This window comes from Stenella coeruleoalba (genome assembly GCF_951394435.1).
Source record: "Stenella coeruleoalba genome assembly, chromosome: 8".
In the NCBI taxonomy this organism is placed as follows: domain Eukaryota; kingdom Metazoa; phylum Chordata; class Mammalia; order Artiodactyla; family Delphinidae; genus Stenella; species Stenella coeruleoalba.
Window position 1 is genome coordinate 43329002 of NC_137154.1, and position 24619 is coordinate 43353620.

A 24619-nucleotide genomic window follows, 5' to 3' on the forward strand; every position below is an offset into this window, starting at 1 on the left:
GACTGGAAATCTAGGCCCTGCCTTCCAAATCTCCACTGGACAGCAGTGGGTCATGCAACCCTGAGAAAATATCCTCAGGCCAGGCCTCAGTTTCCCTATCAGGTAATGAGGGGTTTGCTCTAAATACCTCTTGGGTTCTCTCTAATTATAAAATTTGGTTATAGAAACCAGAACTAGAACTAGCCTGGTTCACAGGAGATGTGGGTCTTGGACCTTAACAGCCTGTAGTCTGAGAGCTCAGACCTCAGCCTCCATGTCTGTAAAATAAATGGGGATGACTTGACTACCCCTCCCCAGGTACGAGGCCCGCACGAGACAGAAGATAGGACTTCGTGAGCCATAAAGCCCTGAAGAAACCTCAGGGCTTGAACTCCTTGAGCCAACAAACACTGTTGCTCCCCTGCCATGTGCCCAGCCCTGGTGCTGCCCGGCTCAGACAGGGAGGCTGGAAGACGGATCCTTGCCTTCCAGGCATCCACAGCTGGTGGGGGAGACGGACGAGTGGACAAAACTCGACTCAGCCAGTGACACACCTGAGATCTGAACAAAGCGCTAGGGGAGTGGAGAGGAGGAGGCCCCAACTTTGCTGGGAGAGTGAGGGAAGCTTCTCAGAGGGAACACGTGTCCTGGATGTGGAGATCTGTTCCAGGAGTTGTGGGACTGGAGCTGGGGTGGAAAGGAGAGGAAATTTTCAACTCTTGGACAAATGGTCTAGAAAGTCACTGGAGGGGGCCCTTGAAGGCCAGTGGGAGAGTGACAGGCAGACATGTCTTTGAGGAAGGTCTCTGGCAGCATTGAAGAGGAGAGAGTAGGGCCAGGAGAGCAGTGGGAAGGCTCTTACATAGTTCATGAGGGTGATGATGCCATACAAGTCATTGATTTTTCACCTACACGGAGTCTTCCAGACCCTACGCCTCCATGCCCCTGCTGAATTTATGGAAAGATACGAACAGGTTTGCTCTGCTTACAATGGAACCCAAGCAGAGGAAGATGCTGTGATCATATTTGCAACTCTAGGACAAACGGTCTACCATGCTTGGAAGTCACTCCCTGAAGAAGCTACCTGGCCAGATTCCTGTCTTGGCACAGACCTGGGCCAGCAGGAGACGGAAACAGCATCAGAGCTGGGAGTGGAATCAGGACAGCTGAGAGGAAGAGGGACAGAGATTCCATCCACTCAAAGCCCACTGAGTCACACAGGTCTTTCATGTCCCCAAACACATCTCAGTCTCAATCCCTGCCACACTCCCTTCTCTGACAGCGTGGGAGGGCTGTGCGGCCTTGGAGGTGGTAGGCAAAGACAGAGGGCTTTCGCCAGCCACTGTTTCTTCATAGGGGTCACATTCACTCGGGCTTGAAGGAAGAGTGCAAGCACCCCTATCCTTTCCAAAGCCTGAAGCCAGCCCCCCAGGAGCGATTCAATGGCAGAAAAGAGATCCACCACTGTGACTTACTTACTTGATTCTTAGGCATCACAATGACTGAAGTCAGCTCCTCCCAGGACAAGCCATGCACAGGTTGCCATATTCCTTTAAAAACAAGAGCCCAACAAGGAATGTCAGGTAGATTATCTTACATTACCGCCGCCTCTCTTCTCCCCACCAAGAGGTTCCACATGCTGTGCACTTTGTCCCGTAGTAACACTTTACCCAACAAGAGGAAATGGACAGAGAATGTCTCTTCGTGCTCCAAGTGTTTCATGTGAAGAAAGGAATTATGAGACACGTAAACACATTCCTTTGTCTGCCACTGGCTGGGTACCCTAAGGCTTATCACACCTCTACACAAAGGCTTGCAGAGAAAGTGAGATGGATATGGAAAAGAACGCGTCATTCGTTGCTCCAGTAAAAATTAAAAATGCCAGAATTTCTAAGCTTAGGACATGAGGAAAGTAAAATCAAGCTGGTGTAAAAACTTGGTAACAAGTCACCAATGTAAAATTTGTCATATTTCCAAGGTGGAAAGGTCCAAAATGCTGAATAAATTAGGAAGTCATAAGCGTGGACTATCTGATTATGGCTGAGTTTCCTAAACAAATTATGATTTTGGTTTCCAATGACCACCCTAGTGATCTGGTTACATCCCACTTCTTTTGCAGAAAATGCTTCTACACCTGTTTGGAAAATGGAGCCTAGAGTTACAAAAATTTTAAGGATTTACTTTCACAATTCCAATTTTCTAAAAGGTGGCCTCAAAAGGACAAAACTTAAGACATGTAAGAAAAAAAAAGAAAAAGAAAAAGACATGTAAGATTTGAGATCGCCAAGAGGCAATCGCCATACTCCGTGGACTTGCGCTCACTTTGCTCGGCAAGGTGGCAGGGCTATTGCCCACGGAAACACGTACGTATTCTCTCTAGTACACAGAAGGCTGCATTTAGAGCCCAGGAGTTGGGACTCACTGTTCAGAATCCTCAGACTATTAATGGGAGAAAAGCAACTATTTACTGAGCACTGGCCATGCATGGAACGAGCACTGTTAGCGACCAGACATGCTTTGTCTCAGTGGCTCCTCACAGACAGGAGTAGGGGCTTAGAGGGCAGAAGGCACTTGTCAAGGCCCCAGGGAGTGGCAGGACTCAAGCCCGGGCCTGGCTGACTCAGTGCTCATGGTCTCTCCCACCACGCTGAGGTGAGAGGTGTCCCAGCACCGCTGCGATGGGCCCGCACGCCCCACGGCAGCCACCTGGGCGGAAGCTGCAGTCATCTCCATCCCCATCATCATTATCAAGCCACACCTCTCCAGCCCGCGGCAGCTGACCAACAGGCTGGCCTGCCTTGGCCACATTCTACCAGCCTGAGCTAGAGGCTCTGTGCTGCTGCCTTGAGCCAGAAGTCAGAGAGTCAGGAGGTCTCCACCCATCTGCCTCCCTGCTTTTCAAGGGAAGCTTCTGGGTGCAGTGGGTCGGGGAGCTGGGCATTCTGGTGTAGAATTCCACTATGGGTCTAGCCAGGTATGAGAACCAGGGGCCGCCCCCTGCTCCCGAGATGTCAGGAATGGAAGCCCCTACCAACCCTGGGATGTTACTGAGACCAACAGCAGGGAACAGGGGCTCTCTGAGGTTCTGCCTGGGCTGTTGCATAGTTGGATGGAGGTGGGCATCTCGGGACCAGTCTACAAGGGCTAACCACCAGTCAAATTCCCACATAGGCCTGCGCACACGTTGCGATCCAGCCACTCCAAGGGCCAACCTGTACCCTCCATCTGACCTACAGCCAAACATGCTTCAAGCTCCCTTTAACTCCACTAAACCAGAAGGTCCTAAGGCCAAGCACCTTCCTTCCCCTCGAGGGGCCTCAGTTTCCTCAACTGCAAAATGAGGAGCTTGAACTAATTGGTGATATCCTCACCAAGGACCCCTTCTAACTGCCCCCATCCACAGGCCCTGACTTTTAGAGACACCCACGAAGCTAGCCTATTGTTAAAAGGAGGGAGAGGGATTAACCCGCATGCAGGCATTACGACAGGTGGTTAGCATGTGCTATCCCAGATAATCCTCCCAGCAACCCAGTGAGGCAGGCAGTACAGCCACGTCACAGAGAGCAGAACTGAGGCACGGCCCAACCTCAATCCATACCGACCACAGCAGCCTGGGACTCACAGCGGAGCTGGCCGGGGGGTCCATGCCCACGCTTGCTCCCTGACACGCTGCCCTTTGTCGTCAATCGGAATGAGGAAACAATCTCTGCTCTCAGATTTGCCATCATGCCAATCCCAAGCAAAGACGTATGAGGTCTCCAGGTCCCTGTAGGCCTGACTTAGGTGGTGCAGGAAAGGTTTCCTGTGAGCTTGAGTAACCTCATGGATCCCGAGGGAGGTGAGAGGAACTCTGGGGGCCTTCCTACTTCCATAGAGTCAGAGACTCACTGAGGAACCCCAAGCCCCTGGAACAGGGCCTGGCACCCACTAGGCACTCCATCAGTATTTGTTGAAGGGCGGAATGAAGAAATCCAGAGCTTAGATGCACTGAGGGCTTGTTCATGAAGCGTTAGGCATGAGTTAGTGTGAGACACACCAAATCCAGCTCAGAACCACAAAGCCAGCCCCTCAGCAGTGTGTGCCAAGCAGAGCTCTCCACGCCCAGCCCTCGGCACAGAGGATGAAGGCTCAGATGCTGAGCCAGGACCACTCTTCATCCCGATTGCCAGGGGAGCACCTGAGAGAGCAAGAGGAATGTCTGAATACAAAGGCTACCCAGCAAAGTGTTCACCAGCACAGGCCCCAGAATCAGGCGTACCTGGGTTCCTGTCTGGGCTCTGTCACTTTAAATTAGTCAGGTGGCCCCAGGCAAGTCACATAATCTCTGTGAGCCTGTTTCTTATCCAAAAATGGGGATAATGTTAGTCCACAAGGCTGTTCTGAAGATGAAATGAGATAATGCTGTAAAGGACAGCCCGGTGTTTAGTTTAGAGTAAGTGCTGGGAGATGGCATCTGCTGTATCGTCTGCATCAGAGTGGGCGGTTAGGAGCACACTGGGAGTAATCTGCTTGGGTTCAATCCCTGCTCTCCTACTAGCTAGCTATGTGACCTTAGGCAAATTGCTTAAACTGTCTGTGCCACAGCTTCCTCATGTATAAAATAGGATTGATTGTAAAGATTAAATGAGGCCTGTAAGTAAAGAGCTTAGAATAATTTTTACTTCAAAGTAAGCACTCAATAAAAATTCATCTCCAGAGGACTTCCCTGGTGGCACAGTGATTAAGAATCAACCTGCCAATGCAGGGGACACGGGTTCGAGCCCTGGTCCGGGAGGATCCCACATGCCACGGAGCAACTAAGCCTGTGCACCACAACTACTGAGCCTGCGCTCTAGAGCCCGCGAGCCACAACTACTGAGCCCGCGTGCCACAACTACTGAAGCCTGCGTGCCTAGAGCCCATGCTCTGCAACAAGAGAAGCCACCGCAATGAGAAGCCTGTGCACTGCAACGAAGAGTAGCCTCTGCTCACCGCAACTAGAGAAAGCCCACGTGCAGCAAGAAAGACCCAATACAGCCAAAAAATAAATAACATTCCTTTTTTAAAATTAAAAATATTCACCTTCTGCTTAATTATTAATATTACGAGCATCCTTCTCCCTTTGTTCCAATAACAGATTCCACCCCATCCTTCACTCACCAGCCTAAAAGGTAGGCATGGGACTCAAGATAGGTTCATCAGAGTATCCTTCCTCCTCGGCCACATTCTTAGGTACAAAGGGTGTGCATGTGCTCCAAGCTGGGCCAAGTTCCAATCTGAAAACTCCTGGGGAAGGCCTGATCCTCTTGGGTCAGGTACAGGGCTGTGTGGGGTCAGCTGGGAGCTGCCTGTATCCATGGACTAGATAGGGGATGCTGGTCCAGGGATGCTGGAGGTCACCTTTCTGGGTGTTCTCTTTCTGGGGCTGGATTCTGCAGTGCCTCCTTTGAGTCTCTGTACCTCCCCTAGAACCTTCCAAAGTATCCCTTTTTTTTTTTTTTTTTTTTTGTTGGGGGGTACGCGGGCCTCTCACTGTTGTGGCCTCTCCCATTGCGGAGCACAGGCTCCGGACGTGCAGGCTTAGTGGCCATGGCTCACGGGCCCAGCCGCTCCGCGGCATGTGGGATCTTCCCAGACCAGGGCATCGTGTCCCCTGCATCGGCAGGCGGACTCGCAACCACTGCGCCACCAGGGAAGCCCCCGAGGCATCCCATTTTTGCTTAAGCTCATTCAAGTTGGGCTCCTATCACTTGAAACCCAAAGAGTCCCCACTAACAGCAGCAGTCAACAACTGGCTGCTTTATCATCACTAAATCCCACCCAGGAAGAAAAGCCCACTGCACACTCTCAGTGAGACCGAGGAAGCCAGGGAAAAGCAAACACGGCAGCAAGGCATCTCCACAAACTGAGGTGAGAGGAGCCACTCACAGCCCTTGGACCAATGCCCTTCCTGGGAGAGGAAGATGCTGGAACCAGAAAAAGTACATAGCCCAGTCCTGCGGGCCTGGGCTGGGAACCCAGCCTCAGATATGGGTCCCCCTGGCCATGAGCAATAGGAAAAGGCAAGGAGAGAAATAAGGAGACAGTTGATTTCCACTGGCTTCACTGTGGTACAGAAAAACATCTGGGCAGCTCCTTGAAACAACTCTATTTAGAGGGCAGGTGAGGGAAGAGGAATTATCTTGTCTGAGCCCTTAAATGACCCTTTCACTGGTACGATGTCATCTAACCTTCAGCACAGCCCTAGGAGCTGGATGCTTCTCCAACCCACTTTCCAGGTGAGGAGACTGAGGCTCAGAGAGCTCAGCAACTAACTGGCTGAGGTCACGCTGCTAGTGCCTGCTGCCTGGTGCACTTGTCATGCCGCCTCCCCAGCACACTCTGATCCCTGAGCCTGAGGCCTCCTCTACGCCCAGGCACATCTGCTGCCACTCAAGGGAGGTGGGCTGTGCCGCAGCCCCCCATCTACAACCGGCCCCCACCCCACCCAGAGACAGCATCCCAGGCACTGACAGGACAGGCAGCATCTTGGATGTTTCCTTCTCTGAACATGAGTTATTTCAATCTCCAAGAGCTCCGGTGTGATGTTAACAAGATGGCATGTATCCGTGGGTTTTACACAGGATATGCCTGTCAGAATCCCATGGAGAGTTTCTTTATTTTGGGGGGGGGACGGGGGGTGTTTTTGGTTTTTTCTCAGTCACTCTTCTCAAGAGATTCTGACTCAGCAGGTACAACTACAGTGCCTGACACACAGCATGGGCTGAACAATATTATCTTTACTTTGTATCATGTCCTTGCCACCTCCTGGGCCAGCACCCAGAGAGGATCTGTTCCTGTTCCTCTAGGCCTTCTAACGGCACCCTCTTAGTTCCCTCCAGGGAAAGAAGCTCCACCTTCAGATGTGTTTTAAAGAGATTTAGAAAAGCCAAAGCAAAAACCCAAACCCTGGCCTGGTAGCAAAAATAAAGAATCAGAACACGCTGGCTGGGCTTCCCTGGTGGCGCAGTGGTTAAGAACCCACCTGCCGATGCAGGGGACACAGGTTCGAGACCTGGTCGGGGAAGATCCCACATGCCGCGGAGCAACTAAGCCCGCAAACCACAGCTACTGAAGCCCGCGCACCTAGAGCCCGTGCTCTGCAACAAGAGAAGCCACTGCAATGAGAAGCCTGCGCACCGCAATGAAGAGTAGCCCCCGCTCGCTGCAACTAGAGAAAGCCCGCGCACAGCAACCAAGACCCGACGCAGCCAAAAATAAAATAAAATAAATAAATTTTTAAAAACCGCACTGGCCGCCTCCCCCTCCTCCTCGCCTCCAGCTGTGGGTTGAGCACGCCAACCAGCACACACAGCTGTCTTCTTCCACAGGGCCCGGGAGCTCAATGCCAACGTCTGCACAGACATAAACCAGTGGGGGTGAGGACTGTGCAGACACAGACATCGGCTGGTACCAGAGGAGACTCAGCTGGAGAAGGAAGCAGCAGCTTCCAACGTTTTCTGGAGAAAAACTGGAAACCATGATCTGAGATGATGTGAAAAGCATCCTGACTACAGTAATGTTGTCAGGGCCCCGGCTGCACCCGTGGGTGTGGGACAGCTCAGTAAGCCATTCCAGAGGAGCCTCACCCACTGACCCTCACAGGACGCACACTTCACAATGGCACACGCTACCCAGAGCCTCCCTGCAGGCTAACGGTTTTTGTTTGCTTTCCAGCAGCTGGGTTCAGGCAGCGCCTGCCCCAGTCGTGGGGGATTATCCAGGCAAGTATTTCCCTTAGTGTTCTTATTCTTTTCATAGCCTTATTCTCTGCGATTTAAAAATAAATACATTAATTAAAAGGAACTGGTTGGTGCCCTGGTCCGGGAAGATCCCACATGCCGCGGAGCGGCTAGGCCTGTGAGCCATGGCTGCTGAGCCTGCGCGTCCGGAGCCTGTGCTCTGCAAGGGGAGAGGCCATAAGAGGCCCTCACACCACAAAAAAAAAAAAAAAAGGAACTGACTGGTTTGCCCTCAGGGCACGATTTGCTTTCCCTCCTCCCTGGCTGGGTGCAATGATGCACCATGCTCCTCGGCACTGCCTGGCCTTGGAGTGGTATGCAGTAGCGACCCATGGGCAAGCTGATCAGCTACACATCTGAAAGGGGATGGAGTGCTCAAGGGGGTCCCATCTCCTGCTGCTCCTGGTTCCCATCAAATCAGCCAGGAAATGGGCTTCCCTGGTGGCGCAGTGGTTGAGAGTCCACCTGCCGAGGCAGGGGACACGGGTTCGTGCCCTGGTCTGCGAAGATCCCACGTGCCGCGGAGCGGCTGGGCCCGTGAGCCATGGCTGCTGAGCCTGCGCGTCCGGAGCCTGTGCTCTGCAACGGGAGAGGCCACGACAGTGAGAGGCCCGCGTACTGCAAAAAAATCAGCCAGGAAAAATCATTCAATAAACATTTGCTGAGTTTCATGGCTAAAACTGTGAAGAATACCAAAAAGCATAGGGACTAGGGGTCTGAACTTGGGAAGCAGCGGCAGCAGCAGGAGGAACAGTGCCTCAGGGCCAGCCAGCACTTGGGCTTGAATGCCAGCCTCACTGTTTGTGCGTACTAAGACCTTGGGGGGATGATGTCTACCTTATAAAACTAGAGTGTGGATTAACTAAGATGATACGTGTCAAAGAGTAACAAAGGCTGCCACATGTTAGCCATTTACTATGAGGCAGGAACTGTGTGCTTAGTGCTTTATGTGGATTATCTCACCAGATACTTACAACTTCCCTGTGAAACAGGCACCATATCCTCAAGTTCAGATGAGGAAACTGAGACTCAGAGAAATCAAAGCACCTACCCAAAGCCACAGAGCTCATAAGAACCAGCGCTAGAACACACACCCAGGCCCATCAGACTTCAAAGTCCTAGTCCCTGCTCTGCTGCCTGCTGTTTGACAGGTGCTCAAAACACATTATGTAACATGTAAATGCTGAACTGGGGGCTGCTGGCTCTCCACCAAGGAGGCATATGGAGAAAAGAGGGGGAGTTTTGGCTGAGAGGGTTTAGGAAACCTTTCTGAAGTAGGCAGGGCTGAATCTCAGCCTTGGAGGGTGAGGATGGAGACAGGCCAAGGAGAAATGGAAAGCACTAGAGACTGGGAAAACCAACGCAAAGAGCTGAAGGCAGGGATGACCCAGGCAGGCAGGCAGAGAGAGGCAGCAGACATTGGCCAGGCTGGAGGAAGAGAGACAGGGTTATGGGCACCTAAGCTGTTACGTTGGTGGCCGTTCTACCCGAGATCTTTCTCACCCACACTCCAGAGATGCTCCTCTGACTGCTCCTTTGGTCACACAATCACAGAGGGAATCAAAACCCATGATTATAAAGGCCCAATAACCCCTCCCTCCCCACAGCAGCCTTAGAACCCAGATGGAGGAGCAGATGTTTTTGTCAACTCCCAGCCTGTGCTGCTGTGCTGACCTGCCAGACCCAGATTCTAGGTCGAGCTCCAGGACACTGGGAATCTGAACACTGCCATATGCACGGAAGTATCACCACTGCCCCCCTGGCATTCAAGGTTCCCAGGAGGGAGAAGAGGGCACGGGTCAAAAGGAGGCTGTGGTGCATAAGCTCCTCATGGCAGAGTCCCTGTCTCACTGGACTTCATATTCCCGGGATGTTGCAGGTACTTTTTCAATAACCTGAACCAAGTGGAAAATTCTTCCACTTAAGAAACAACACTAGAGTTTGATAAGTCTGGATTACAGTCCATCCTGGAGCCCTGGGTCTAGTCCCACCTTAGCTGGAAGGACCACTTGCCTGTTTGTCTCCTGAAAAGAAAGTGCCCCACCCCCAGCAGTCTCTGCTTTGGCCCCCAGCAGCCCCCTGCACCCTGGATGTGGTTCTGAGCCCTGAACCTAGTGCCTGCTCTTCCCTCTGGGTGAAGCCGGGGATGCCGGCCTCCTCCACCCCTGAGTGCAGGTTCCCCCCTCACCCACCAGACCCCCCACCTCCGCCCCGGGCACGTCTGCTCCAAAATGCCAAAAGCTACAACGCCCTCCCACTGCCTCAGCTCCCCACCAAGCCCAACCTAGGCCTTGGACCCACGGAGAAGGGAGAATGGGGTTGAGATGATTTAAGCAACTCTGATCACTGGCTCAGCTCAAGCCCACCATCATGTGCTTTTTTGGAAGTAACAGGACCTGCAGGAGGGAGAGGATAAAAGTAGAACTGCAGAAAAGTCTGGTGGTCACATGGTCTCCTCCCCACCCTCCTCAGGAGAAGAGCAAAGGGGAAATGATGAAGGGCTTTGCAGGGATGGTCAACCTGAGCCTCCAGACGGAGGCTGCCTGGGACGGCCATGGGCGCCTGGGTCACTACCTTCCACCCACGAATCATGGGCATATTACTTAACTCTGCCAAGCCTCAATCTCCTTACCTAGTAAATGGAGATAATAACCAATGACCACACAGGATGACTGTGAAGACTGAGTGAAATGTGAATGTGAACGTGCTTGGCAAACTGTAAAGCGCCCTTAGAAATGGCAGACATTTCCCACAGTCTTGGGAGGTGGGGGGCTTCAGGTCAGAATATTCGGCTGCAAGGGAAATGGGAAACTGGGAATCCATTCCAGTCGGCAAACCTTCCAGGACAAGGCACAAGTCTCCAGGGATTGCAAAAACACTGATCGAGACCTATTGCCCAGTCTCAAGCACTCACTGTCAGGTGAGGGGAAAGCTACATTTGCACCATAAGGCAAAATAAAAATGTGTTACTGGAAGGACAGTGTGGAGAGGATAGGACATTTTATTCTGGCCTCAGAGGTCAGGGAGGCTTTTGTAATAATATTATAACATTATAATTATTAGCGTAATATTAAGTCTTTGTGAGTGCTTGCTATGTACGGCAGTTCTAAGCATTTGCATGGCCCAGCTCATTTAATTCTCATAAAAAGCCTGTGAATGGGTTCACAGATGACAAAACTGAGGCACAGAGAAATTCACTCCTCTCTTGGCCTCACAGAGCTGGTAAATGGCGGAACTGGAATTTGAAGCCGTCAGACTCTGCTCCTCCAGCACACGAGGGGCGTGGTCAGCCAAGACAGATCTCAGACTCTCTAGGTAGCTGAAAGGCTCTGATAAGGCCTGCAGGGATGAGTCACTGAGGGAGGACGCTGACTCACTCATGGCCTCGCCTGCTCCTGGGCAACTCTGACTGCTGGGCCAGGGTTTCCACTCTGACACTGCCCCTGGTCTGTCCTGGAAGTTGGCCACACCTCTGCACTCCCCAAGGCTCCATATGGGCACCAAATACCAAGGGAGGCCGATGTAAGAACCTATATGTCAATGTACATTTATGTAACAGGTCACTTATGAAGTAACTTCTTCTTATTGTAAAAGGTAGTCAATATCAGAGGGAAAAGAATTCGCAACTTCCGGCTCTGCCACTTACTCTGCTGTGTGACTTCAGGCAAATCTTAGCCTCTCTGAGCCTCAGCTTCTTCATCAGTAAGATGTGGTTAAGTGTTTATCTCAGGCAGTTGTTGCAAAGATGAAATGAGATAATATGTCTAGTGCAGCACCTGGCACACCATAAATTTAATACGTTACGGTTGAATCAGATGACTTTACAAAGGGTTTCCACTGGAAAATTATTTGCTTCACAATAATATTTGGTGGTAATAGTAGTCCTTTTAATTAGTATTCATCTGCCTCTAAGCTAAACCCATTACATGCGTTACCTCATTTAATCCTTAAAAGCATCATTTTCTTCATTTGATGTAGCTTTAGGACAACAGAAAGAATATGTCCAACACATTAATTTTACTCATACATACACATATAGGGAGAGAGAAACAAGACTGTCAAACAAGCTGATATACTATAATATACAAACTTACTATATGCCCGGTACTGTTCTAAGCATTCTACATTCAATAACCTATTTCGCCCTCTTTAAAATGTGCCTATAAGGTAAGTACTGTTTTGCCCTCATTCTACAGATATGGAGCTTGAGGCACAGAGAGGTTAAATAACTTGCCCAAGGTCACTCAGCCAGGATTCAAACCCAGAATAATGAAAGAATACTAAAGTAATGAAAGAAAAGTCACAGCAAGAATGTTTAAGCCCCACATTCTAAGAACTTCGGGGCTTTCTTGTCGCTCCCCTCCCCACCTAAGCTCTGCCATCATCCCCCTTCTGCCAGTTCCACTCTCACCCTCACCCCTGTCCCATTGTTCTTGCTCCCTAGCTCTGCCCCACTGCTCCCAGGTAGGCAATGTCAAACTAATGGACTTTGTTAGGCCCTGGTCCTCTCCTCCTGGTATCTCAGCTTCTCTGCCTCAGCCCCCTATATCCCATCCTCTACAAAGCCACTAGGGACATCTTCCCATATGTGGCACTCCTCTGCTCAAGAACACTCTACGGGTCCCTGCTGCCAAGAGCTGAAGACCCCAATGGGTTGAAGAGGATCAATGAAGGACTCAAGACCCCCACAGGATCTGTCTGGCCTCGCATCTTTCCCTCTGGCCCCAGACTTCTCACTTGCTGGTTTATAAGTCCCAGCACAGGGCGATTCCGTGAGGCCTTTCCTGACCACCCTATTTAAACTTACAGCCCTCCCCGCAACAGCTTCCTTCCACATGCACCCAGCACACTCTAGCTTCCTCCCTGCTCTAGTGTTCTGCAGCCCCCTCTCATCACCTGGCCTCACACATTAACTTAAGTCTTTATTGTCTCTCTCTCCCTCCTAGAAGTTCCATGTGGCAAGGGATTTTACCCTATTTTTTTCCTGCTGTAACTGCAGCACCTAGAACAGTTTCTGGCACAGAGTAAGAACTCATAAGTACCTGCTGAATGAACAAATGAATGAATGAATACACATTTAAAATGTCTAAGAAGCAAGTGTCCAAACAGAATAATGGTGGGGGTGTGGCTAGCATGCTTCTGGGCCTCCTCTCTGCTCCTGAGAACATTTCTGGAGGACAGGCCTAGATTAAAATGTCTAGAGGTCAAAGCCTTCCTAGGATTTACAAGAGTTCCCTATAAGACCCTGGGTCCTCATCCTCCCATTCCTGTTCTGAACGTTCACACACATATACACATGCACAAGCACACACACACACACACACACACACACACACAATCTATCATATTGAAGGCAGTCTGCATCTCTCCTAAACTCCTCTGCCCAGCCTCATTTCCCTCTGAGACCCACCTTCAAACCAGGCCATTTCCCACTTCTCCTGGCCTGAACACCACCTAGAGGTGCTCTCATCTTCCTCCCACTTATCCATCTGCACTTCACCTACTCTTCAAGATACAGATCAAATGTAGCCACCTCCGCCTCCACCTCCTCCAGGAAGCCTTCCAGGCCCTCTCCAGCCTCTAGAAAACACTCCCCACGCCCACTTCTGTTTCCACCAGTCACATGGAAATTAGTCATGAACTACTTTGTGACTTGCCTTCTATGAATGAGCTGAACTGTTACCAAAATCTCCTGTTACTTAATTTTTTTTTAACACGTGTATCTTGTCTTTTCAAGAATACTGTGAATGTTTTGGGAGGAGAGGCTGGGCCTTAACCATATTGTCATCCCCATGGCACAGGGCCTGGGGCACACAGTAGGTGCTAAATGTATGTTTCTTAATTAACTGCCCAACATAAGCAAGTCACCTTCCCAATCAGGTCACTTCCTCAATTATAGGTACCTGGACTGGTTTCTCCCAGTGCCCTGAATATTCTTTTCAGGGCCTGCTCTGACCTTGGTTGCCTGCAAACCCAGTCATGGGCTTGTGTTTTCAAAGGGTGTCAGACCCGTTCTAATCATGTCCCCCTGTGCTGAGCAGATGAGGCTGAGCAGATGAGGATGACTAGGAAAGAAATGATATGTAAAGTCCCACAGGTCTGGAAAAGGAAAGGACATAGTTGTTCCAGGCAAACCCAGACATTCAGAGTGTTTCCATTTCCTCAAATATGGGAGTTCAACAGAGGAGAAAACAAAAAAACAAAAACAAAAATGGTGAAAAAAACAAAAAATAAATTAAAAAAAAAACCCACAGTGTTAAGTTTTAGGTGATTTACCACAGAAAACCAATACTTGAGGCCCAGGTACGCCTGCTGAGCACCAGCTCTAAGTAAACTGAGATTAGAACAAAAGGCAGCAAAATCTCAAGTTACTTCTGAGCTTGGAGAGATGAGAGTCAGGGAGGAGGGAGGTGGCCCTGTGTGCTGCAGACCCTCTATGCGCTGGGCCCATGCCAGCTCCAGGGGAGGGTCTCCCGGCATCCTCACTGTGAGGTAAGTGGTCTGTTACCAGCCCATTCACAACTGAGGAACTGGGCCCACATGGCAGCAGAAGGCAGAGAGCCGACTTGACCAAGTGAGTCATCCTCTTTCCACAACTCGCCAATCAGGACTCCCACGTTATCTATGCTTTTGAAAATTTTGAATAGCAAACATACCACTGGGTTCAGAAATCAAAAAGCACAGATGTATCCAGGAAATGTGCCCTCCTCCTCCTGTCCCATCGACCCGTTCTGTCCCTGCTCCGAAACAGGTAACCACAGTTATTAGTCGCTCACGTGTGTTGTGAAGGTGTTGATGTACATACATACAAATAGAAATATGTCTTCTTTCCATTACGGACAGCAGACTATACACGTTTCTCTGTGCCCAGCTTTTATCTTTTAAAGGAATGGACTTGGACTAGGACAGGGAGACAGATTATCTCTACAAAAAAAGAAAAAAGAAAGGTGGGTCTGTGTGAAAGGCCCATGAAACAAAGAGACAGAAATATTCTGGAGAACATGCATGTGGGGAGACTGAGGTGTGACGGTCCAGTCACCGTGGGTACCACTGGTCTGTGGCTGACCCGGATCCCAGGTCAGCCGGAGGAGAGCCCTGAAGGTCGGGGGACAGGCAGGGGATCAAACACCCTGATGGCACTAAAGGCCCACCGGCTAAAAGCTCTGACCAGCCTCGCCGAGCACTTCATCTTCCAGAAGAGAGAGGAAGCGTCTATAAGAAGGGGATTAAGCTCATTCCCACAGCAATGACCGAATGGGTAGTGACTAGGGGGACACAGGAAGGAACTGCGGAGGAAAAGCAATCATTTCCTCTGGAACTTGGGAGGGACCAAGAAGGGGAAGTTGGTGCCTGAGACTAAGGAAACAGACTTCAAATTGCTAAAAGAATAGAAGGGCTCTAGGACCCAAGATTGAGGAAGTAAATGATTCAGACACTCTGAAATGCTGTTCGAACTGTGCAGTTGAAGATGGAGGTGGGGCGGCAGGGGGACAGAGGGAGAAAGGAGGAAGAGGAGGGAAGATGGGGCCTTTTAGGAAGCAGGCAGCTCACCATTATGGTTCAGAGCTGGACTTAGGGGCAAACTGACTAGATGCTAATTCCGCCTCTCCCCTTCCTAGCTGTGAAATCTGGAGCAAGTCAGTTAACCTCTCTGCACTTTAATTTCCTCATTGGTAAGTGGGGATAATGAGAGTATCTACCTCATGGGGCTGGAACGAGAATGAAGTGAGTTAGTGTTTACAGAGCGCTCACATGGTGCCGGGCTCACCACAGTTGCCATGTGAGTGTTAGAGAATAGAGCCACGTGGTTGTACAGGAAACCCTGACAAGGTCAGTTGTTGAAAAGAGCAGGTCCCATCACTGGGAGAAGGATGCATAACCAAAGAAGCCCCTGAGACAGTGAGGCAGGGCCTCCCTCAGAGCATCAACCAGAGGAGGCCAGCCCAGGATGAGCTGCGGCTCCACAACATGCCTAGATGGCAGGAAGGGGTGGGGGTCGTCTTGAGCCAAGAGGTCCAGAGGCATAAAGGGACCCTGGGAAACTGGACCCCGGCTCCCACTCTGGACACACGATGGCCTCCGTCAAAGAGAGCTATCCTTAGACTGACACATAAAGATCCAACACTAAGATGAGAAAGGGGGCTGGGAAGGGGGGTGGGGGAAGCTTGGATTTTAGAAAAGGATATTTAGATAGTTTCAATAACATCAAGCCCCCTGGCCGGCCCAGAACACTGGGAACTCTGGCAGATGAGACCGCTGAACTGCATCTGTGTGGGGCAGCCTGGGGACACCTGAGAGCAGTCCCGGAGCTCGGTGGGAACTGAGAACACATGAGGTCAAGGAGCGTTCATGCCTTTCTGTGATAGGATGCTTAATGGTTGATGGAGAATTACAATAGATTTGGCATAACTAGACTCAAGAAGGCATCTGGTCAGAGGTCAGAAGAGCAAAAAGGCAGAGACTTAAGCAGGAGCAGCTTGGACTACCTTCCCCAAGCAAGCCGATGAAAGGTGACGTTCCGAGGCGAGGACTCTGGCAGAGGGCTCTCTCCTGATAAGCATTTTATCAGTGACTTGGGAGATGTTAGGGAAGGCACACTAGTTAAACAGGATCCTGAAAGAGCGCAAGGTAACAGAGGGCTGCACAGAATTTAACCCATTGAAATTTAACAGAAATGCTTGTTCTGAATCAGATGGGAAGAAAATAGGAGGCTCTGCACTTAAATTCTAAAACCACACACATTGAGGACAGGGGAGAAGCAGCTTAGCAACACGTCATGTTAAAAAGATCTGGTCAGGGGAATTCCCTGGCGGTCCAGTGGTTAGGACCCTGCGCTTCCATTGCAGGGGGTATGGGTTCAATCCGGGATTGTGTAACTAAGATCCCGCAAGCCGTGTGGCACGGCCAAAAAAAAAAAGATCTGGTCAGGAGTAATGTCAGTGAGTCAATAACGTGAAGTAGCTGCCAGAAAAGCTAATGCAATCTTGGGCTGCATTAAAAGGAGTAGAATGGCCTGAACTAGGGAGGTGATAACTGCCTTCCTCTGCTGTGGTCACACCACACCATGAATATGGTAGATGGGTCTGGGCACTAGCCTCGATATATTAGAAGGATATGGACAAAATGGAGTTTGTTCAAAGGAGAACCACAGGAAAACACCTGGACCCACATCATGGGTTGTAAATCTGGAAGACTCAAGAGAGGACAAGAGGGCTGTCTCTAAGTATCACATTGCACTAGTTAGGAGATGTGCATTTTTTTTTCAGTTATAAAATGTCTGAAAGCAGAATTATCTTATAATCCCCTAACATCTAACAATCTCTCTAGGCCAGAATGCAGCTGGGGCATAGCTGTCATCGCCCCATTGTCATTGTCATGTGGAAATTTGACTACTATTCCTGGTGACACATCTGGACAACTGCAACCCTCAACATTTCAAGAGCCAGAACATTTAAGGACCATTTGAGGAAGAAATTTGAGTCCTGGAAAAAAGAATTCCAAAGACAACAGAGATTAAGAAATACATCACCACTTTACCAGAATATAATATGTCAAAAAAAAAAAAAAGAACCCGAACATATGATAACTGAGTCAAAAAGTGATTTGAAAGATTTGGATTCTGAAAGTGAATACGTTTTAGAAATGCTGTTAATAATTTATTTTCCTTTTGATGTACATGCAGGAACGATATGGAAGAAAAACTTATGTCTAAAGTCTAAGAGAATTCTTTCAGTAAATATAAACATTTTAAGTGATAACACAGTATTGTTCCACAGTTTAACTGGAAGCAGTTTTTCTTTCTTGAAGGTTCATAAAATAATGGTGTATCTTACAATCTATGGTATCAGAGATTTGATTTTAAAAAAACAGTATCTGAAGAGCTGTCACATGGAGGAAAGACTAGACTTTCCTTCTCTATGGCTTCAAGGAGGAAGAACTAGGACCAAATGCCAGAAGCTATAGGGAGCCGGCAGGGAAGTGACAGGAGGAGCCATCCAAAGATGGAATGGGTCACCTTGGATGTGAAGCCCAGGCTGGAACACAGTGGGGAAATCAAGCACCAATGTGGCAGCCCTGTGATCCCAAGGTCTGATTGAGAAAACCTCACCACGAAGAGAAAGGTGGCCCATCTTTCTTCGTTACCCACCTATGTGCTCAGACTGAGTTATTCTCTAAAAAAGTCACCACTTAAGGATAAGAGCCATTTAGGGAACAGTACTGAATGGGAGACCTGAGGCAAAGAGGAATGCCGCCCACACCTGTGCTCTCAGACTCCTGTGGGCCAGCCGGGGACCACCTACATGCCTGCTATGTGCCAGGTACGTGACAGGTGTGCTACACACACTGCCCCAGTTAATCCTCACAGCCCCTTGTGAGGCAAGCGCTATCACCCCCATCTTACAGAAGAGAAACCTGATGCTCAGAGAAATTCAGTGGCTTGCCCAAGGTGTTACTGCCACTCAAAGCCATGGTCGGTCTGTGACAACCTGCTTCAAATAGACGGTCGTCCAGAAGTCTTGATTGGCAAAATGAATGAACTGAGCGCTCAAATGAGCAATCAATGAATGGACCAACGTGGTCTCACATTGGTAGCACAGACGCTAGGAGAAGAAAGAAAGAGGAGAGCCATTTTAGTGTCCCACCCCCTATCAATAGCTCCCACGGGCACGAAGCTCATGCCATTTGCTCCCTGCAGAAGCAAGTTATTCCACCACATAAAGCAAGGGTGTTTCTGAGACGTCTATGGCAGAGAACAGGTGCCAGCTGCCCTGCTCAAATGTCAAAGCACACCAGGCTGCCATGCCTTCCACCTGCCAGGTTAACACTGGAGTAGGCAGAAGCTGAGCTCAGCTTTTGTCCGTGCCAGGGCCAGGATGTCCAGAGGGCTGGGGAAAGGCTGGGGAGTCAGCCAACTGCCCCCACAATGTGTTCCAGCCGCCTGGAGACATCCAGTTCAGCCCCAGGCCACCCAGGCTTCCTGCTTCACTGGGGAGGTCAAAGTGGGCACCAGATACCAAGGGCAGCACCCACCTGAAGGGGATATTCAGGTGCTTAAGAGATCACAGAAGGGGGAGAATCGGTCATTTCCGATGATGGCCCACAACGCCTGTGAGCAGGTGACGCCTGCAGAAACGATTCTAACGAAGGAGGAGGGGCTCACCGAGGTCCCTGCCCAGCCCAGCTTTGCTGCCTCAGCCATGTGTAGGCAGGTAACGCCTGCTCCTGATCTACGGGTACCCACCGCCAGGGGCTCAGCACCCACAACCCCCAAATCCATCCCCCTCAGGCTGACCTCGAGGGAGGGAAATGACCTCCTGTAGTGAGGTGGTGAAAAGCAGGGGCAGTTACCATTTTTCTGCAGACGACAGAGCTGCCAAAGCGCAGGACAGGCGCACTTGGTGGCACAGAAAGTGACAGATGTCCCATATTCTAAGACCCTACCTGAGGGGTTCCAAATGGGCTGCCGAAGCTGACCCCCTTCACAGGGAAGGTGGTGGGGCAAAAGCACAGACAAGGCCTTATTTGGGCCCAGTCTTAAGTGCCCCCGACCTCCCTGTTCCCCACCCCCTGGGGCACTCCTTGGTCCAGACTGACAGCTACAGTCTGGTCAGTTTAACCGTCCAACGCACAGAGGGCAGTGCAGGCCTCCTAACAGATCCCCACCCACGACTCCCACACAAGCTTATCCTGCACAGTCTGATCCGCCTGAAGGAACGCTCTGACCATCCCTCTCCAATGGCTGTCACTACCTGCAGGATTAGGGCCATACCCACCCCTTCCCCAGCACTCAGGGCTAGACTGATTCCAGCCTCGGCTTCCAAAGTTCCCCCAGGCAGCCCCCAGGTTTCCACCACGTGACACCCTGAACATACCCTCATGTTTCTACATCTCTTTGTGCTCTACCTCTCCCCATCTCTGCCTATGGAAATCCTATCTTCCAAGGCCCATCTCAGGGACCAAGTGCCACCTCCTCCAGGAAGTCTCCTCTGACTCCCCCACGCTGTGCGACTGTCTAAAGCACATTCCAAACTCCTATCTTGATGTGTGGGCATGAATGAGCTTATCTAAGGTACCTCTCTCCATGAGTTAGATGAAGGCTCTGCTCCTGTCATTCAGCACAGCACCCCCGGCACGGCAGCTGTGCACCGTGAGCTAAGGAGCCTAGGTCACAGTGCTCCATGCCGGCCCTGACAGCACCCTATTTACAGTCCTTTCTGATTCCCTCCTCAACCTACTTCCAGCTGACTCATCCCCCGTTCTATCGAGGTTTAGCTCTCAGAGGACAGCTAATTGGAGATAAACTAATCAACATGGTATCCTTCCCAATTAAATTCTATATTTTTAACAAAGGCCCTCTGGAGACAAGGGCTGAAGACAAAGGTGGGAATTATAGGCCCCAGAGCTCTGGGGGAGGTATTTTTGTTAAGGAAAGATCTTGCACCAAACCATTGTGCAAGCCAGTGTTACCAGGGTATATATCCTAAATTCAAAGCATGGGAGAGCTGCTAGAAAGCGGGGTGTCGCCTGGTGATACAAAAGGAAAGGCCACCGGCAAGTAAGGCTGCCCGAGGCTGGTCACAGGCTCACAGACTGCCAGAAATGGAGGATGGAGAACAGACTTGACTCTGACCTGGTTAGGTGCCCTTGAGCCAGGAACCACACCTCTTGGCCTCCGCTCAGTATCAAGAAGCCTCTGAGCCTCAGTTTCCCCATAGGTAAAAAGGAGGCAGGAGTGAGAATTAGATGATCCCAGAGGGCCTTTCCAATCTGACATCCCAAGGCTCAGCCTCCGCCTCTTCCACCCTCCTGGGAGGTATCATTTGAAACTACCCTACTTCCACTCCCTCCTTACCTTGAGCCCCACCTGAGTCCAAAGGGAAAACTAAGCCTAAAGATCTCCCAGCCAATCAGCAGGCAGCATGCAGGGGGCAGGCCTCTCCCAGCACAGGGGAAAGGAAGGGGCAGATGTTGGTTTCCGTGGACACAGAAATGCTCCTCTCACTTACCCAATTTGTCCCAGCCCGGAAAAAGACAGTTGGCTGATTGCCTTTGCTTCCCTGACCTACCTTTTTAAGAGATTACAACTGCCTGCCAAATTTAAGTGCTGCCCTAAAATCAGGACATATAAGGTCTCTCAGCGTGGATCTGAAGGGTTTCAAAATGGGTAGAGAGTAAGCGTGATGAAGAATGAAACTTGGAGGCAATCTAGGCCAGGGTGTGCAGCCCTGTCAATTAAAGACCTTTAAAAATAGCCTCTCTTCTCTCATGCTGAAGATAAAGATGAAGTTTCAGCAATAAACAGACATCTGCTGGAGCTTCTGAAGAGATTACAGCATAAACACCCCAGAGAGCAGTCATAAACAGCCCAGAGCTCTCTCCAGGTACCCCCAGCATCCTGTTCACCAACGGCAGGGGAGGGCTTAGGGGACGGAGGGACAGAGAAGGAGGTGGTATTCAGAGGCTGGGGAGGATGCCCCAGGAAGAGGTGGTGCAGGAGAGCCCAACTTGGCAGAAAATGGAGAACTGGCTGCCTTCTGCAGGGAAATAAAAGCTCAGGGATCTACCAAGAAAATTTCCAGAGGATTCCATGCCAGTGTCATTCATTCTGAAAATGGGTCACTCCTTAAAATTAGGAAAAAAACTGACATTTTTGAGTGCCTACCTAAGCAGGGCACTTCACAAATATTTTAATTTTACCTCTACATCAGTTCCCCAAGATCGGTGTGATTAGCACCTTTTTAAAGACAAAAATACTAGGGTTCATTGACGCCCAAGGCCACATGCCTAGGATTCAAATCCAGGTTCTGTCTTAGCACATTTGTTTGTCTTTGCCTATATCACCTGCACCTAGAACATGCCCCTGAGGTTTATTCTCAGTGCCCAGACTCTCTACACCCACAGATCTAACACAAGGAGAGTCCTAAAGGGGAGAGGCAGCAAAGCAGAGGAGAGGGGCAGGAGTTAAGCCATGTGTGCCTAATTCAGATAACTGCTGAGTCTCGGCAGCCCTGTGGGTCCTATCGCTTCACATCCTAGTGGCTTCCCAGCAGGCCTGAAGATGAACAAAGGGGGAAACAGGCACAAACATATGCCTAGACTCTGTCTGGAAGGAGCCACAGGAGACTGGGGACAGCAGATGCCACTGAAGAAGAGAACTGAGGACCAGAGGACGGGAAGAAGAGAGACTTGCTTTTCACTGAATTCTCTCTGGACTGAGTGAATATGTTCCCCTGCACCCATGTATATATGGAGGGTGAACAGCATCATCTGTGTGTGTTGGGGGGAGTGAGTGCCACGCACCCACACGTGTGTGGGTGGGGCGCGGTGAGTACCAGCATCTGCGCATGTGTGTGTATGAGGTGAGTACCCTCATCCATGCACGTGGTGTGAGGAGGGGTTAAGTCCCTTTTAAGAGAGTCCAAGATGTTAGGTACAAGGTAACAGACACATCCAATCTGGTGAAAGCGACCTGGACCAAGCAGGAAGTCCTGGGTCCCCTGGTCGCAGCAAGCCTGGAATCCAGAGGAAGCCGGGGCGTCATCCAGAGCCTCCTCCTTCCCTCACAACAGGAACGTGCTGCAACCCCAGGCAGATGGCAAGAAGCTCTCTGAGCATGAACCCCATGGCCCCCAAGGCCGAAATCAGTAGCACGAGCCCCCTAGGACATTCCCTGAGGAAAGAGATTGACTGAATCCTCTCCTTGAGGCTGTGGAGAGAGGCCTCCCCCATTGCCCTGCTTATTCCTCTATTCTGTCCCTTTCTTCGGCGATCGGATTTCTCACCCCTCCAAGCAGGGAGCTCCTGACTGCTATCACCTTTGTATCAAGCTGAGCAAAAGCCCAGCTGTCCCGACACGCGGAGCCATCAGCACCCCAACTTTATAGCAGCTGTGAACTCCACATACTCCACATGCTGCACCTTGACCCCCCACGCTGCTCCCCCGGGGTGAAGCTGTCCAACAAAGGGGTCAGCAGCTCTGCCAGGCCCCCAGCAGACCCTGGACCCGCCCTCCTCCAAGGAACAGCTCTCGTTGGTGATCAAAAAGTCCAAGTGACTTTTTCCCAGGCACTTCTTCATCCTCCCCTCCACCTCATTCTCCTGGTCCCGGCACAAGTTAAACCCTGAGATCCTGCAAATCTTCCCCAGATTCAGTCAGTACTCAGATCAGTAGCCAAGGCCAGCCATTCAGAGTCACCAGAGCCAAGAAGCAGTTTCCGCATCTTAACACATTGACACTACGGTGCAGGACAAAATGTTCTTAGACTCCCACTCCCATCTCTGGCCTGGCTGGGCTTCTGCACTGGGTGTGTCAGGAGCTCGGGCCTGCAAACATCCCAAAAACCTGCTGTTGCGGCAGCTCAGGGACCAGGGGCCACCGGCCAACTCCCTGCCATTCTGTCTTGCTGCCAGCAGAAAGGACATGGGCACTGGACATCCTCCCCTGCAAGGGAAGGGGAAAACCTGAGCCCCAAACCAGCAGGAAACAAGTCCCTGTTCTCAGGCCTGCCTTGATCTCTGTATTCCCCAGGAAGAAAGCTGACCTTGCCTTGAAAGGAATACAAGAGTGGCAAGGTCTCTGGACACCAATGGGAGAAGGCGGGTGAGGGAGATTACCCTGACCCTCAGGGGAGAGAAGCACCAGTGCAAGTACGGAACACACTAAAACTCCCACCCCTAAGAACATCGGCACCATCCCCCACACACCACTCACTGCCAGCCACGCGGGAGACAGACAGGCTTTCCTGGGAGGAACTGTAGTAATATTTAGATGCATGGATGGGTACAGAGCAATTGCATTTGAGAAACGATACCATATCCTGGTACTCACAAATGGCTCTTCATCTGGGACACAGGGATGGACACTTCCTCAACAGCTAACAGCGAAGGGAAGCATCGCAAAACTCAGACTCCACCGTTGACCTAACCCTGCGATGAAGGTTGGTTTGTGACCAGAGGGCCCAAGTCCCCATCACCCCCACCAACTCTGAGTTCTGAGACCAGATGATCAGGGCTTGAGAAAGGAGGAGCCTTATCAGCGCAGACCAGCCATGCTTCCTACCTCTCAGGAGGTGGCAGGGAGGAAAACAGAAAACGGTGGAGGGAGGGGTCAGGGCCCCCCAAAGTGAGGTCAGTGGGGCGTTTGGCCATCAGGCACTTTCCCAAGAGGAAAAGACAGGCTGTCTGAGCCTGAAGCTTTGCCCTGCCTGCTTTTTCTTAACCCACTATGTTATTCTGTCTTCCTCTGATATCGCAAACTCTCTGAACAAAAAATCAAGAGGCTAACATTAGAATGATTTCATTCTGGGGAAACCAAAATGAAATTCTCAGGAATGAAAGGGAAGTGGTAGACTGGGAGGGAGGGTGAGGCTACACGGATTTCATAGCTTCCCATCTCCTAAGCTCCAGCTTTCTTTGCTTTCTAACTTTTAAAAAGTACAGGTATGGGAATTCCCTGGTGGTCCAGAGGTTAGGACTCTGTGTTTTCACTACGGGGGCTGGGGTTTGATCCCTGGTCAGGGAACTAAGATCCTGCAAGCTGCACCTCATGGCCAAAAAATTTTAAAAAAAAATTTTTCTTAAGTACAGGTATGTTCTTTAAAATAATGTCATAAAATAAGCAAATATCAAAATCCCAATGGCTCTGTGACCTATCCACACATAAAACTGTACCAAATGCATGTATAATTTTGTCTACCCATCCAAAGTGGTTGAAGGAAGCTCTCTTTTTTAAGAGGAAAAAACCCCCAAATATTTGGATTTTCCATTAGAAAAATAAAATATTTTTATTATAAAAATTTTAGAAAAATACTGAGAAATAAAAGATAAAGGAAAAAATTAACTTTATCCCTGCCATGCAGAGAGAAAGACAACATTTTCTT

At 50.3% G+C, this 24619-nt stretch overlaps 1 protein-coding gene across 2 annotated transcripts in view; it reads right to left on the bottom strand.

The window, feature by feature from the left end:
* MICAL2 (microtubule associated monooxygenase, calponin and LIM domain containing 2) overlaps positions 1-24619 on the bottom strand; it is a 223985-nt gene that overhangs the window by 194075 nt on the left and 5291 nt on the right. For both annotated transcript variants that reach the window (XM_079930564.1, XM_079930563.1), the window contains exon 2: positions 1459-1529. The gene's annotated coding sequence lies outside the window, so the exon portion shown is untranslated. The remainder of the gene's footprint in view (positions 1-1458; positions 1530-24619) is intronic.